General features: G+C 30.1%; 2 protein-coding genes across 4 annotated transcripts in view; one reads left to right on the top strand and one right to left on the bottom strand.

Annotated features, from left to right (window-relative positions):
* The window catches only part of LOC143197822 (metabotropic glycine receptor), a 578,984-nt gene that overhangs the window by 11,181 nt on the left and 551,272 nt on the right, over positions 1–16,531 (top strand). The window lies entirely within an intron of this gene.
* Positions 1–16,531, bottom strand: part of Slip1 (SLo interacting protein 1) — a 166,226-nt gene that overhangs the window by 11,038 nt on the left and 138,657 nt on the right. The gene's annotated exons all lie outside the window — the stretch shown is intronic.

The following is a 16,531-nucleotide window of genomic DNA, read 5'->3' as shown; positions in this document are numbered from 1 at the left end:
ATGGTTGAACAGAACAATGATTCATTAACAATGTCAAGTTTTGTTCTCGAAGAAATCTATTCTCAGACAATTTTATTCCGTTATTATTTTTTGTTTTTATTTAGCTATATTTGATAAAAATCAATGTAGAATTACGACAAATACGAGTAGAATTTATAGAATCAGTAGATAGTAATTAATCAGTTATTCCTAGACCTTTGAAAGTCATTGGAATGACTCAAAAATAAGGAAATTTGGTGCTATATGATTTGAAATCCAGAGACGTTGAAAAAAACGTTCCTGGAGAATAAAAAAGAGCGAAATACAAAGGCTCAAAAAATCGTAATGGACAGATATGAAGGTAGTTAAAAACTTGCCATATTGTCCAAACCTAGACCATTTTGACTACCGTTTATTTTTATTGATACTTTTGTATTTAAATGACTACCCTTTAAGCTATGTATTCATTCATGTTGCTATATTAGGCCTATAAATCAGTTTTCAAGGATTTCTTTTAATGTGAAGTGTTGTCCATCGATAGACGATACTTTTTCCCATATTTCAGATAATTTACCGATTCCATCTCGAAAGAACGATGTATCTTTTATGGCTATCCACGAATCGACACCTTTTTGGAACAACTAATAATCAGAAGGAGCAAAGTCTGGATCTGATTCTGGCCATTTTTCGTTTTATCGAGTAATATCAAATTTGGTAATATCATCTTTGCCTTGAAAACTGAAACTTTTGAAACAAGTTCAGACATTTTCAACGCACTCAATTTGTGTTCGAACTTCGACGAGATAACAGTCACTGAAAAGTGAAGCCTTTCGGTGAGGCTTCAACAAGAAGCTGTTTATACATGTACCCGATGTGACTTCCCGAGAGCACCGTCCGTTGTAAATCATTTAAAATTAATTTATAGTCTTGATATTTTCAAATGAAATCAACTCACTGTACTTATGTGTATAATTAAAGCAACTAATAATAATTAAATACAAATTAAGGGTCTTAGCACGTTGTCATTTTTTAAGCAATTTTTCTCAGTTGGCAGGTGATTTTTATACCATCAATCTAATGATCAACCGGAGCGAAAGAAGTCTTGTTGGCAAAATAAATAAATTGATTTCGGGGCTAAGTAATCCAGAAAAGTGCGGCAAAACTTTTATTGGAAAGTTAAGCAGCGATATAAAAAAAACTGAGCGTTTTCCTTTAGTCCTTGATGTAGTTTCCCTTTAATCCGAACAAATAAATTTATTTAGAATACTAAAAACAGAAAAAAATAATACCCACCGACAAATAATTTGATATTTTTTACAATACAAAAATTCAAATACGAACTTTATTCTTCGTAAAACTTTTCTCGGTAAGAAAAACAAAAAAATAACATAGATACGCTCTCAATATAAGTTAAGAAAAACATTCGTCGCATTTTACAAAGGAAACTTCCCCGCCATAATCGTTTTATTTAATCCGGTCACAGTTTGACGCTTCTACTGAAATATTAATTAAAATTAGGCAAATAATCTTTTAATATTTTAAGACAGTTCTTAATATGTTTGAAATAATACTGAAGAGGTAAATGTGCTTTAAATTTAAGTAGCAGCTTGAATTTTAAGTTGCTTTAAGTAATCAACGACCTAACTGTGATTTAAATCTTATTTGTTTCTGTTTTGGTTTTAAATGATTATACACTATTGTTCAAAAGTTTGGGACCAACATTTTTTTTGAGTTGACACAAAAATAATGCAAAAATATTTTTAACAAAAAAATTTAACCGATTTCAAAAAATAAATAAGGAACTCAAAAATTAAAAATTAATCAAACTTCTCGGCTCGGCACCGACTTCAAAGTGATAAGGTTGGTAGTAGTTAAAATAATATTGTAAATAGATAAATAGTATTAAGTTAAATTGTGTGTTACATATATATAGTAGAATGTAAAATACGTGTAGTAGATAGGTTAAATAAGGTTTTTGTTTATTTTGATTTAGTTATTACAACGATTATTACGTACATATTTTATTTTAAAACGTTTTTTTTGCTAAAAATCTAAGTTTGATTGTTTTTTACTTTTTAGTGAGTTCCATATTTACTTTTTGAAGTCGGTTCAATTTCTTTGTTAAAAATATTTTATGGTTTTAAATAATTATACACTATTGTTCAAAAGGTTGGAAACATCATATTTTTTGTGATGGCCAATGAATAATGCAATAAATCTTTAAATAAACATGTTGGTATTTGAGTTTAATGGTTTATGATCCTGCTTATAACAATAATCAACAAAATTACTGATTTATTATCATTTGAGCCAATGAATATGAATTTCCAGTTATCACAAAGGGCACTGCATTGCTAAATTTAAAAAAAATGTACTTAATGTTTTTATTCATTTGTACTGAATATATTTAACAAACTTAACTAAATGTTGGTCTAGATTTGAGAGTAATAAATCATGAGTTATAGGAACTTTCGTCTTTTTTGAATTACCTTATTATTTTCAAACTTTTTTTTTTGTTTAAAACCTAAGTTTGATTATTTTTTACTGTTTAGTGAGTTCCATATTTATTTTTTGAATACGGTTCAATTTATTTGTTAAAAATATTTTATGCCTTTAAATGATTATACACTATTGTTCAAAAGTTTAGAAACATCATAATTTTTGTGATGACCAAAGAATAATGCAATAAATCTTTAAATAAACATGTTGGTATTTGAGTTTAATGGTTTATGATCCTGCTTATAACAATAATCAACAAAATTACTGATTTATTATCATTTGAGTCAATGAATATGAATTTTCAGTTATCACAAAGGGCACTACATTGCTAAATTAAAAAAAATGTACTTAATGTTTTTATTCATTTGTACTGAATATATTTAACAAACTTAATTAAATGTTGGTCTAGATTTGAGAGTAATAAATCATGAGTTATTTGAACTTTCGTCCTTTTTCTATTACCTTATTATTTTCAAACTTTTTTTTGTTTAAAACCTAAGTTTGATTATTTTTTACTGTTTAGTGAGTTCCATATTTATTTTTTGCAGAAGGTTCAATTTCTTTGTTAAAAATATTTTATGTCTTTAAATGATTATACACTATTGTTCTAAAGTTTCGAAACATCATAATTTTTGTGATGACCAAAGAATAATGCAATAAATCTTCAAATAAACATGTTGGTATTGGAGTTTAATGGTTTATGATCCTGCCTATAACAATAATCAACAAAATTACTGATTTATTATCATTTGAGTCAATGAATATGAATTTTCAGTTATCACAAAGGGTACTGCATTGCTAAATTTAAAGAAAAATGTACTTAATGTTTTTATTCATTTGTACTGAATCTATTTAACAAAATTAATTAAATGTTGGTCTAGAATTGAGAATAATAAATCATGAGTTATTTGAACTTTTGTCTTTTTTCTATTACCTTATTATTTTCAAACTTTTGAACGGCAGTGTATGTTACATGAGCCAGTACAGGAAGTTCTCAAATATCAAGACATTTTCGAAGTGATATAATAGAATCTTTCATTGCTTGTAAAAGAAATCCATTTTAATAGGTTAGCGAACTGATTTAACTCGTTATTTTGGGGCCTAAAGTATATTATTACAGACCTATATATTGGAATTTCACCTTTTCTAAGGTATTTTTGAAATATTCAGCTGGCATTCTCTGTGATATCATAACCAATATTCAGGCAATTATTGCCAAATATGCAGGATATTATGTCTAATTAAATTGTGTAATTAATAAGGTCGTGACAGTTAATGAGTTAATATAGAAATAGAGTCATGATATTATCGTTTTCTTGATATAATATTAAATATATATTTTTTATTATTTACAAATTCATTCATTATTTACAATTACAATAGGTCAATTGAAAAGTCACGTCAGTCTAAGTTGTCCTTTGCTTCAATTAAAATTACTTCCCAGCGAGCATTCTTTTGAGATCTGATAATAGGAAATAGTAGCTGAGGACCATATTTGGAGAATACGTGGATGAGGAAGCAATTCGAAGCCCAGTTCATGGTTTTTTGCGGTCGTTTTCACTGAAATGTGACACGGTGCATTGTCTTGGTGAAGCAGCACTTTCTTTTTCTTCAAATAACTCTTGCGCCCGTTTTTTGGCGATTTCGTCCTTCAAACGGTCCAATAACGCAATGTAATAGTCGCTGTTAATGGTCCTTCCTTTTTCAAGGTAGTCAATGAAAATTATTACATCCCAAAATATAGACGCCATAATCTTGCCAGCCGACTGTTGCGTGTTCCCATGCTTTGGTGCAGGTTCATCGTGTGCAGTCCACTCGGATAACTGTCGATTGGACTTCGGAGTGAAATGATGGAGCCATGTTTCATCCATTGTTACATATCGACGCAAAAACTCGGGTTTATTACGCTTGATCATCTTCAAATACTGCTCCGAATCATCAACTCATCGTTGTGTTTGGCCAAAAGTGAGCTCGCGCGGCACCCACTTTGCACAAAGCTTTCTCATACCCAAATATTCGTGAATGATATAATGTACACGTTCAGTTGATATCTTTAGAGTGTTTGCTCTTTCATTCAATTTCAATTTACGGTAATTCAAAATCATTTTGTGGATTTTTTAAATGTTTTCGTCGGTAACAACCTCTTTTTGGGCGTCCACTGCATTCACCGTCTTCGGTGCTCATTTCAACACGTCTAAATTTAGCATACCAATACTTGATGGTTGATTTTCTTGGGCAGTGGCCGGAAACTCGGCATCGAGCCAAGTTTTTGCTTGGTGTGTTTTTTCCATTAAAAAGCAATATTTTGTCAACATGCGAAATTCCTTTTTATACATTTTTTTTTTCACAATAACAAAAGTTGCTTCACTCAAAATACTATAATTCACAAACTAATGATCCGATAGCTGTCAAATTTATACACGCATCTTTTGAGGATTAGGGATAACTAAAAAACATGTATTTAATTCTAGTAGCGCCATCTATGTGTCAGGCCGGGGACTTTTCAATTGACCTGTTACATGGTTTAACATGTTTTAACAGCAGTTTCTCAAATAATTTTGATATCGCAGGTAGTAGCGCAATAGGCCTGTAGGATCCAAAGTAAATATAATGAATATAATTAATAATTAAATCCGAATAAATAAACCCGTAAGAGGCCGGTTCTTGTAATACGAACTAATTGTGTGGTTAATAAGACGTATTAAAGCCGGTAACCAAGCCGACTTACATTCGACCACAATAAAAAGTTCCTCGGCATAAAGAAAAACATTAAAATTAATAAACGAACGAACCGGCGGCCTTGTTTCCCACTTTCTTTTGTTAAATTTCCCTTTTAGGAAAAATTTACTTAAGGAATTTTTCCGAATGACAGCTCCAGTGTGGTATATCGGAATGAAAGTAATTATATCTTAATTACTAGGTTTCCTTGGATTATTTTAAGGGAACATAAATTACTAATAACGATGTTAGGACGTTGAGGGGCTCTTTTTGCTTGAGTATTTAATTATATTTTACCCTTAATTTAGGCAAATTAAAGGGGTATCGATGTTATAAATATATGTATATAAATACGAAACAATACTGTTCATCATTTATAGTATGGTAGACGTTTCTTAGAGTGAACTAATTCAAATTAAGTGTAGTTCGTATTATCAAAATATTTATGAAAAGCGATTTAAATAACAAAAGTTTTGTTAAAGACACTATTAATACATATACATATATTTATAACTAAACGAATATTCCAACAACGATAATTATTTTATAGTTATTTTTTTTAAATTTTATATAAGAATAATAATTTAATGCTTTAGCAATGTAATATATCTGTTCTTGGTTGGTAGAGCTTGATTAAAATTCGTTTAACTTGCGTTATATGTGTCATATAGTCCTTACCATCCTCATTCTCCATATGCTCCTCCTTGTTATTATTCCCCTGATTATTTTCATTATATAAATTAATATCAGCTGGAATACAAGCAATTGAATTGCAATCATCTCAGAACATTTTGACAAGGATATCCACATTCAATCGTAATTTTTCCCTAATAACACTTAAGAGAACAAGATCATTTCTCACCAGATATAGACAGTGATATCCATACATCCTAGTTCCAAACAGTTTTTGTGCAATGTTCAGCTCTTGGATATTAGAAACAGACCATTTCCATGATTTTATTCACATTTTTGATAATTGCCCTTTGGTGTTGATATCTTTGACATTTAAACTGCTTGAACGAAATCAAAACTGCTATTGATTTGTCTTTATATTAACAGAACCTTAAATACTATACATATTTTTAATCCCCTAGATTGTGTTTTCACCTATATTCAAAAAATGTAAAAGACCATTTTGAAAGTTAGCTTTGTAATGTTATCTAAGGTAAATGATGGGACTTTTACACACACACTTCTACTGAAAAAATAATGGATTTTTGTTATCAGGACTAATATTTTCTATGCAATATTTTAAATATAATGAAACTTTCAAGTTATGAATCAAGATTACGGACATGTATATTCTTTTAAAACAATATCGTTGAAAAGATAGTACGAAATCACCGACTTACAAAACTGTTAAATGCGTTTTTATTATTTTATTACGAAAGTTAGCTTTGTAATGTCATCTAATGTAAATTGATGGGACTTTTATACCCATCTATTGAAAAATAATGGATTTTTGTTATCAGGACTAATATTTTCTATGTAATATTTTAAATATAATGAAACTTTCAAGTTATGAAACAAGATTACGGACATATATATTCTTTTGAAACAATATTGTAAAAAAGATCATATGAACAAGAAGTGATATATTTAAATATTATTCATGAAATAAAATGTGTCGGAAATTTAAAATCATGTGAAAACCCCTTTGGTGTGAGAGCGAAACAAACAGTAATAACATCTAATCCTGTTTATTATTATATTTAACTCGAAAACTAAATAAAACGCGCATGGAAACTTTGTGTACGGTTATTCAACTGAAAGTTTTTCCTTTAAATACGTTTTCGTCGAAAGATTGACGTTCGAAATCTAAATATGATTTTCCGGAATGATTACTTCAAGAAATTAAATGTTGACCTTCTCTCACAGATTTAATACTTGACGAAGAGAATATGGCCCCGAGAGATCTACTTGGACCTTCAGATAACATCAAAGCTATTCCTTGTTTACCCTTAGTCCGAAACCCAGCCGATAATGCAAATAAAGAAAACGATAAAGCAGCTTTGCTACATTTTTTTTTTCGTCTCTCTACGTTCTATAACGGAAACTGTGATGCCCTGACAACATGCGAAACAAAGGAGAATCTATCCGTTCTATTAGCTGGACTTAATTAAAAATTTATTGTCAGCGGTTTCGGCGGAACAAGAGACAGTTTAAGATAAATGACAACTCTTTGGATGCTGCATTAAATCGATTCCTTCGATGGCTTAAACTTTGATTTATCGATACCATTACAAAGACCCCGGTGATTTATTCGACTTGCTTGAAGGATCCTTACTGTCATAATTGGTCTGAATAATGTCGCAGATATTAAAACATTTGTCAGATATATTGAACAATTGTTTATGATGACCCGCAGCAAGGAGCATGTTCTCTTTTGATTTATACGATACCGGTAAACGGAATGTAATAATGGAGAAATAGACTTACGTACTTTGGGAGAGACAAAATTTATATATCCATATTAATAAAAGATCTTGTTTAAATATTAAACTTATTGATAGATTTTCTTTTTGATACAACTTCATGTAATATAACAGGTCAAAACACATTTTTTTGGTAAAATTAGGTTTTTTTTATTCGGCATAATTTCCTTCAAGGGTGATACACTGATTATAGCGACCCTCTAACTTTTTGATATCATTTTTGTAGTACGATTTGTCCTTTGCTTCAAAATAGGCCTCAGTTTCGGCGATCAACTCTTCATTCGACAAACATTTCTTCCCAGCGAGCATTCTTTTGAGATCTAAGAACAGGAAATATGGGGGCCAGATCTGGAGAGTACGGGGGATGAAGAAGCAATTCGAATCCAAATTCATGGATTTTTGCCATCTATTTCATTGTCTTGGTGAAGCAGCACCTTCTTTTTCTTCAAATGCGACCGTTTTTCGGCGATTTCATTCTTCAAACGGTCCAATAACGCTATGTAATAGTCGCTGTTGATGGTTCTTCCTTTTTCAAGGTAATCAATGAAAATTATTCTATGCGTAACCCTAAAATACAGACGCCATAACCTTGCCAGCTGACTGTTGCGTTTTCTCACGCTTTGGAGCGGGTTCATCGTATGCAGTCCACTCGGATGACTGTCGATTGGACTTCGGAGTGAAATGATGGAGCCATCTTTTATCCATTGTCACATATCGACGCAAAAGCTCGGGTTTATTACGCTTAGGCATCTTCAAACACTGCTCCGAATCATTAACTCGTCGTTGTTTTTGGTCAAAAGCAAGTTCGCGCGGCACCCACTTTGCATAGAACTTTCTCATACCCAAATATTCGTGAATGATAATGTACACGTTCAGTTGATATCTTTACAGTGTCTGCTATTTCATTCAATTTCAAGTTACGGTCATTCAAAATCATTTTGTGGAGTTTTTAATGTTTTCGTCGGTAACAACCTCTTTTGGGTTTCCACTGCGTTCACCGTCTTCGGTGCTCATTTCACCACGTCTAAACTTAGCATACTAATCCTTGATGGTTGATTTTCTTGTGGCAGTGTCCGGAAACTCGCCATAAAGCCAAGTTTTTGCTTCAACTGTATTTTTTCGCTTCAAAAAGTAATATTTTATCAACACGCGATATTTCTTTTTATTACTTTTTTTAACAACAACAAAAGTTTCTTCACTCAATTCACAAACTAATGATCCGACAGCTGTCAAATTTATACATGCATCTTTTGAAGGTTAGGGCTAACTAAAAAACATATGGATTTAATTCTAGTAGCGCCATCTACGTATCAGGCCGGGAACTTTTCAATTGACCTGTTAGAAATATAACATATGGACTAAAAAGTCCATGCTGGTTTTATTGCATTGATCACTTTTTCAGTTGGTACTAATCTTCAAAGGAAAACGGTTAAAATTTCATGATATTCTATTCATAAATTTGTGAGTTATTGTGCTAAGAGTAACACTACCTTTGTTATTTTCAAAACAATGGATCAAAAACAATTTCGTATTTTAATTATATATTGCTTCTTGATGGGAAAAAATACCATTCGAGTGAAGCAATAACTTGTTATGAGGACTCTGGTCCATCAGAAACAATAATAATACGTTGGTTTACTGACATCAAACGTGGTCGAATGAGGTGGTAACGCCAGAAAACATCAAGAAAATCGTGAAAGTCGTTTTGGATGATCGAGAAGTGAAGTTGCGTGAGTTAGCTAACATCGTAAAGATATCAAAAGAACGTGTTGGTTTTATATTGGATAAGAATTGACTATCAGAAAGCTCTTTTCAAAGTGGATTCCGCATTAATACACTCTTGACCAAAAATCAAAACGTGTTGATGATTCTGAGCAGTGTGTAGCCAGGTTTAAACGTAACAAACAGGAATTTTTGCGTCGTATGTGATAATGGATGAAACATGGATCCACAACTTCACTCCGGAGTCAAAAAGATCGTCATCTAAATAGACAACTGGTGACAGGCCTATTTTGAGGCAATAGATAAATGGTTCTACAAAAGTGGCAATGAAATGTTGAGCGGCCTTGGAATGACTGTGTGGCTCTTGATGGATATTACGTTGATAATAAAGCCAATTTTTAATTTAAAAAAAACACGATTTCTTTGTTACGCCCGGAACTTTTCAGTCCACGTGTTACGTACTTTGCTAGATCTTGTTTATTACATTGATCTTGATTACATTTATTGAGTCATATTGCGCTGGAAATTGTGAACATTTCATTTGAAATTCTATTCCAGGCTGATTTTATTTCTGATACAACTTCATGTAATATACAAATATATGTGTATCCATCTAGACCTGAATGAAAATATAAATATGTATAATATATCAACAAAAATCTACCTCTTTCTTGCTGTAATTAGTTTTGTTTATAATATTAATAGCTATTTGTTAGTATATAGTGTAGTTAATTGTTTAATTTGAATGAAACATTTTAGAAAGTTATGACATCATGTCTCAATCATCAGTTTGGTTATCAACAATGATAATAAAGACGTCACTTTACTTAAAACAAGGATAATTATTCGTGATGTATGACTATTTTTCATAAGAAGATTCTTTAAAATTAAATACCTAGAAATAATGTGTTGGAAACAAATCGCACAGTATTATTTAAATGATGATGATTGACAGATAAGTGATAGTGGAACCAAAATTCATTTGATGAGTAGTACAAGTAATATACAGGTTTAGTTATAAACAATCCTTTAAAAATAAATACACATAATTGATTTGTTTCTACAAAAACGTGCTTAGATTGAAACAATTATCATTCAATGAATACCGGGAAAAAATATTTTGAATTAATTACATAAATCATTTAAAATTGTGTATTATTTGTAACAGAATAGAGACAACCATCAATCAATCAGTAAATAAAAAACAACAATACAACTAAAACTTATTGGTCATTACAATTATCATGATGATGGTGCAGATAAAAGACAAAGCATTTGGTGGGGCTTTTACACCGATCTATTGAGAAAATAATGGATTTTTGTTATCAGGTCTAACGTTTTGTATATAATATTTTAAATATAATGAAAATTTCAAGTTATGAAACAATATTACGGACATGTATATTTTTTTAAAACAATATTGTAGAAAAGATCATATGAAATCACCCATTTACACTATCAACAGTACAACCAAAACTCACTGGTCATAACAGTTCGATGATAATGGTGCAGATATAAGATAAAATCTATGTCATTTTTCAATGTTAATTTAATGTTTTTCAATTTTCAATTTTAGTGTTTTTATTAAACACTTCTCTACACCAAATATTTATTTTTATTTTACAACAACTAATTTATAATAATATTCTGACGTGTTAACATTAATCATTATTAAAATTACGATAAATTAAAACATACGTTAAATTTAATTTCAGTTTCTTCCTGATTTAAGGGGGCTTTATATTCCAGTCCTTACCTAAAATTAAACTACATTTGCCTCTGTAACATTACCAAATATATTAAAGTTATAAAAATTTCACGTAATATTTCTATTTCGGATTTAGTTCAACTGTTATTGGATGAATGAATATACGTAACTAATAACGGTTATATTTGTTTCTACATTTATAGTAAATGATAAACATTCACATATATGTGTTTACAAAGATACTACTAATCGCAGATAAAATGAAACTTTTATTCCTTTTCGTATCTATATAATCCCAACGTTATATTTTTATCAATACATTTCTGTCCTATCTCTTACATAACATAAAAGTAGAAATAAAAATAAGATATGACATATCAAGATAAACTACCATATAATGCATGGTAGAAATGTGGCGAAACTTTCAATAAAACTTTCTGCCGATGCTGCTTGCTATGTATTGATGATATGTCTTGATATATATAACACTTTTAATTCCAATAAAATTCACACCAATATCTATTGTTTATTTTTGTTTGTTGTTGATTTAAAATTGTAGGACTGTGAATTAATTTTCAACGGTCTATGATAGACGGTGTAATATAAAGTCATATATTAAGTGTTGCATGTATTTTGATCAGTGGTATTTATTGTGATGTGAGATAGACGTCTACAGACGTCAATTTAACAAATTGAATAAGACGCATTATGGCAAAAAGGACCAGCAATGGTCTTTTTCTTCTATGATCCATTGTAAAAGTTGTGAAGGGTATACTGTTGCAGCTTGGGAAATTCCATCTTCTGATTACCACTTGTTCACCTCATTCTTTCACAACAGTCAATGCACATCATCAATACGGTCTTATGTTTCCAAATTCGGTTTGTAAAAACGAAAATTCGTTTTAATCTGTGTGGATTTTTCCTTCTCACTATACTAATTAGCATTACTCTAGTTAAAAAGAGACACAATGAAGTCCTTGAGTTCATACACTCTTAGGAAACATATATAACATAGGGTGGAGCAAAAGTCCCGCTACATTTGACGCAATTTCCGCTGAGTAGCTATAATGAAACGGTTATTTTCAATAAATAATGAAACTATTTCTGCTCGTTCTTATGGCTTATATTTATCCATAATAAAATTTGGACGTCTGCACAACACAATGGTTAAAGCTAAACTGAGCTAAACGTCACATAACCAAGATGGCGCGCAATCAAAATGATAGCGGAACTTTTGCCCCACCTTAGTGTCAAATCAAAATAGTAGCGGGACTTTTGCCCCATCCTATGCGTATGTGATAACGTTATTTTGTTTCATTGTTTTGTATACAAGAGTATATTGTTAAGTCAGAGTAAAGAAACAAAACATAAAGTTGACGTGGCATCGCTGAATTATTAATTTTCATGACGTCCATTGGCTGTTTTACTGAAGAAACTATAATTCAGTTTTAAAAACAAATCCGTGAGTTTACCAGGAATAAACGGAAAATTAATTCGAAGTAGAAGAAAATTTGTAACTGTACTTCTAGTAATTAGCCCGAAAAATATTTATTAATAATTAAAATAGAAGACACGTAGGAAATCTTACTTTGTTCCTTATTTAAAGCCCTTTACATTCAAGCTGCTACCTAAAATTAAAGCACATTTACCTCTTCAGTAGAACTTAAACACGTTAAGAACTGACTAAAAATATAAAACGATTATTTTCCTAATTTTAATTAATATTTGACTCATAGGTGGTATGGAAAAAGACTTCAATGTAAATATAATAAAACAACTCTAACCGACAAACTTTTGTGGCTGTTTAATTAACTGTGGTTTAAGTCCTTCGGAAATATATCCATTAGATGTATTACAATGTTAAAATAAATTGTATTTGATAACGTTATTTTTTCTTCATTGCTTTATATATATATATATATATATATATATATATATATATATATATATATATATATATATATATTAGTATTTTATTACGTCAGAGTCAAAATAAACCAAAACAAAAAATTGACGCGGCAACGTTGCATTGTACATTTTAATGACTTGCATTGACTATTTTACTGCAGGGATCATACATCAGTTTTAACAACAAATCCGTGCGTTTACCAGGAATAAACGGAAAATTAATTCGAAGTAGAAGAAAATTTATAACTGTACTTCTAGTAATTAGCCCGAAAAATATTTATTAATAATTAAAATAGAGGACACGTAGGAAATCTTACTTTGTTCCTTATTTAAAGCCCTTTACATTCAAGCTGCTACCTAAAATTAAAGCACATTTACCTCTTCAGTAGAACTTAAACACGTTAAGAACTGACTAAAAATATAAAACGATTATTTTCCTAATTTTAATTAATATTTGACTCATAGGTGGTATGGAAAAAGACTTCAATGTAAATATAATAAAACAACTCTAACCGACAAACTATTGTGGCTGTTTAATTAACTGTGGTTTAAGTCCTTCGGAAATATATCCATTAGATGTATTACAATGTTAAAATAAATTGTATTTGATAACGTTATTTTTTCTTCATTGCTTTATATATATATATATATATATATATATATATATATATATATATATATTAGTATTTTATTACGTCAGAGTCAAAATAAACCAAAACAAAAAATTGACGCGGCAACGTTGCATTGTACATTTTAATGACTTGCATTGACTATTTTACTGCAGGGATCATACATCAGTTTTAACAACAAATCCGTGCGTTTACCAGGAATAAACGGAAAATTAATTCGAAGTAGAAGAAAATTTGTAACTGTACTTCTAGTAATTAGCCCGAAAAATATTTATTAATAATTAAAATAGAGGACACGTAGGAAATCTTACTTTGTTCCTTATTTAAAGCCCTTTACATTCAAGCTGCTACCTAAAATTAAAGCACATTTACCTCTTCAGTAGAACTTAAACGCGTTAAGAACTGACCAAAAATATAAAACGATTATTTTCCTAATTTTAATTAATATTTGACTCATAGGTGGTATGGAAAAAGACTTCAATGTAAATATAATAAAACAACTCTAACCGACAAACTATTGTGGCTGTTTAATTAACTGTGGTTTAAGTCCTTCGGAAATATATCCATTAGATGTATTACAATGTTAAAATAAATTGCATTTGATAACGTTATTTTTTCTTCATTGCTTTATATATATTAGTATCTTATTATGTCAGAGTAAAAATAAACCAAAACAAAAAATTGACGCGGCAACGTTGCATTGTACATTTTAATGACTTGCATTGACTGTTTTACTGCAGGGACCATACATCAGTTTTAAAAACAAATCCATGAGTTTACCAGGAATAAACGGAAAATTAATTCGAAGTAGAAGAAAATTTATAACTGTACTTCTAGTAATTAGCCCGAAAAATATTCATTAATACAGAGAGCGCGTTAAATTAAAATAGAGGACACGTAGGAAAATATTATAGAATTAATCTTACTTTGTTCCTTATTTAAAGCCCTTTACATTCAAGCTGCTACCTAAAATTAAAGCACATTTACCTCTTCAGTAGAACTTAAACACGTTAAGAACTGACTTAAAATATTAAACGATTATTTTCCTAATTTTAATTAATATTTGAGTTGGGGCATCAACCCGTGACCAGATTTAATAAAACGATTATTAGAACCGGAAAGTTTTCCTTGCAAAAGGCGCCGAATGTTTTTTTTTCCTTAACTCATATTTCGGATGTCTATGTTTTTTTGCAAACGAAAGTTACGAAGGACACATCAACAAACCCAAACAAAAACAAAGTTTTCACGCATTTTTTTTTATTTCGTCACAGACTTCTCTTATTATTATCAGTTTTTGTTATAGTTCGGTCGTATATTTGAATAAAACATAACGAGAAAATATATTATTAATTATTAATATAACACAACTTTTGTTTACATATAGTTATTTATAAAATGAAATGTTTAAATGCATTACAAAGCAGTAGTAATCTGCTCACATTTTAGCATTCCATCTTCCTTGATAACGCTCTTATATCTGTTTTATATCCTAGTGAAAGCATTCACTTTGTTCGTCACTCATCGTCCTAAGATTATGGGGGAAAAATCGAAATGGGAATGCAAGAAATGTATTTTCAAAAACATTCCGCACCCCATCGTTTTAAATGTTTGTAATGTCGTTCACTTAAAACTCGACATTTTCAACTTTAAGATCGCCTAAACATCCATGAATTACTTTCTATAGGGATAACCAAACCGCTAACTCTTTCGCGGTGACATTTTAACCGAATCCATTGTTTTTTATTCGAGTTTTCTTATTTGTGGGTCAACAAAATTCCCTTTTTTTAATAGTTTTCAAATACGAAAATATACAAAAATCCTTTAACATTTTAATCCATGGCCTTGACAACATTTTTCATAAATCAAGTTCTATATGTAAGGATGGAAGAATCACATTTTCTTGTGGAATAAGAGGTTCATAATTAACTTTTGCTTTACCACAAATAAAGTCAATTATTTTTTATCAATTTTTAAATTCACAATGGTTTTCGGTGTCTCTATTGTCCCACAAACAGAGAAAACAGTAATATTTCATGAAACCTCCCTGTAGTTCAAGGAGTATAGTATAGAAGCGTAGATAGTATTCACACTATTACTAAGAAACGTGACGTGTTAGACAACCATATCAAGGGAGTGTTATTAACAATGGAATAAGGAATTTAAAACACGTAATTTTATTTTACTAATTGTGTCACACAGTGTAATTAAGTAAAAATGTCAAAATTGTCGATACGATTTTTAAAATCGGCTAATACTTTCAGGACGAACCCTGTACACTTGGTAGTCGCTTGGTGATGTTGTCACCTTATATTTTATTTAATTAAACAATATTAGAAATTAAATTAAATCAAAATAAGGTAACAGAGAAATAGTATAATAAATATATAGGATTAAAAAAGATAAATAATGTTCTTTAGTGACTAATATGGGACGTATACTCACATGGTAGAAATACAGCAGTAGTAGCATCAATAAAAATCACCAACCATTACAGCATGTGTTGATGAGGTGTAGCGAGAGAAAATATATCTCCACTAATTGAAATAAAAATAGCTCTGGTATTTTTACCCTACACGATGTTACAAATTCACGCTCTAGTTAAGAATTGATTTTTTAATTTCCATCCTAATCACAAGAGAGTGTTAATTATTAGAACTGATTCAAAATTAAAAAAAAAAGAACTTGTCCTACTGTAAACGTTAAAAGAGCATATTGTGTAAAATATATTCTTTTTTATGGTAATTTCTTTTAAGTACGCACATAATAAAAATGTGTTTTAGTTATGAATTATGTATAAGCTAATTGTAATTGTAAGCACGTGGAAAAAGTCCAATTCAATATAGACGCCTCATAGAGATGTGTTGTATTTATTTATTAACCAGATGTATTACGTTGTAACTTCATATTTTCTTATAAAGGGAGGTAAATAAGGT

Source organism: Rhynchophorus ferrugineus, unplaced genomic scaffold (genome assembly GCF_030347505.1).
Source record: "Rhynchophorus ferrugineus isolate W39M unplaced genomic scaffold, kcgeb_rfMv2 rfM5, whole genome shotgun sequence".
In the NCBI taxonomy this organism is placed as follows: domain Eukaryota; kingdom Metazoa; phylum Arthropoda; class Insecta; order Coleoptera; family Curculionidae; genus Rhynchophorus; species Rhynchophorus ferrugineus.
The sequence above is the reverse complement of the archived record's forward strand: the minus strand, read 5'-3'. Positions and strand labels throughout refer to the sequence as shown.